Source organism: Sinocyclocheilus rhinocerous, unplaced genomic scaffold (assembly GCF_001515625.1).
Source record: "Sinocyclocheilus rhinocerous isolate Xijiao unplaced genomic scaffold, SAMN03320098_v1.1 scaffold4022, whole genome shotgun sequence".
Taxonomy (NCBI): domain Eukaryota; kingdom Metazoa; phylum Chordata; class Actinopteri; order Cypriniformes; family Cyprinidae; genus Sinocyclocheilus; species Sinocyclocheilus rhinocerous.
In genome coordinates, this window is record NW_015665868.1 from 32,752 (window position 1) to 34,194 (window position 1,443).

General features: G+C 41.1%; 1 protein-coding gene across 1 annotated transcript in view; it reads right to left on the minus strand.

Annotated features, from left to right (window-relative positions):
• The window catches only part of LOC107731609 (aspartyl/asparaginyl beta-hydroxylase-like), a 33,640-nt gene that overhangs the window by 20,846 nt on the left and 11,351 nt on the right, over positions 1-1,443 (minus strand). The window lies entirely within an intron of this gene.

The window sequence follows — 1,443 nt, forward strand, 5'->3', positions numbered from 1 at the left end:
GAGGCCGAGGCCTCTGGCCAGAGAAGCTTATGCTAAGTGGTGGATCAGGATGCTATTCCATAGACTCGAGTCCTCTGATCTCCCCTATCCTTTGGGGGTCAAGATTCACTCCTCCAGAAGTTGGCCTTCGGGATGGCGGGCCCCGCCTACTTCTCTCGCCCTAGCTGTGCAGTCTTCCACACTAGGCAGAGATTTGGAAGTCTGGCGGCGTGGGCATTCTCGTTCCCCTAGCGTTTCCGACGCAGCTCGAGTTCCTGAAGAGGAACGTCTCAGGTTACGTATGTAACCCTAGTTCCTCGAGGGAACGAGACGCTGCGTCTCGGTGCCATACTTCCGGCATCCCTGCCAGCGCTTGCCTCATTCCTGAAGCTGACGCTGGCTCCGCCACACGTGCTTTTATAGCTTCCTGGTCATGACGTCACCCGCCCGTGACGTCCCGCTCAGCTATTGGACTGATTTCACATGTTATTCAGAGCGTGGTCACAGAAGGCGTTCCCCTAACGTTTTCCGATGCAGCGACTCGTTCCCTCGAGGAACCAGGGTTACATACGTAACCTGAGACGTTCTGTTGACACATGTTGACTCACGTGAGCCGCCTGGTGGTGCATGCGCAAATAACACCCATCTACAATTATTCTCCTCAAACGCGGGATGACTGCTACAGTAAATTAATTACGATGCTTCCTGCTGTGAAAAACGTTTTCATGTCTGGAAATTTCACAGTTATTTTGTTTTTTAAAGAGGATAAAGAAAATAACATAGTTGTACAGCGTAAGCTATGCGTGAAGATTCTTGCTTTAACAAAGGCTACTCAACCAACTTGAACATTTGCAGGTACAAGTCCGACTAGCATGGAAATCATCATGTTAGCTAACATTTAGTGTTTGTTAGTGATTTAAAATTCCATGATGGTGTGCATGACTGCAGCTGTAAGTTTTCAAGCAGAAAATGAGCCTGAAAATGTAGAAATTAACATGAGAGTCCCCACACCCCGGATCAGACAATGAAAGAAAGATCATAGCATTTCACATGCATTTCGACATGTAGGCTTATTTTAAAATAGACTAATATGTATATGGTGTGAATTGTTTAATGTTGTGTATAAACTATATTTATTTTTACTTGTACATGTTAAAGAAATATAATAATAATAATAATAATACTGTAATACTAAATTGTATAGCCACTAGATGTCTGCATAGTCTTTTATATAAATATACTGCCTGTAATATCTAGATGGTGAAACAAGACACAATTTTTAATAGTTTCAAATAGTTTTTACTGTAGTTTTTATTAATTTTAATTTGAAAGTCATAGTTAAATAAATGTACTTAGATATTGCTTTTTTGACTTATTTACATATGTAACTTGAAGTAATCCAAAAGTAATCAGATTACATTACTTTTATATTGTGGTACTTGGATTAAGTTACTGAATACTTTT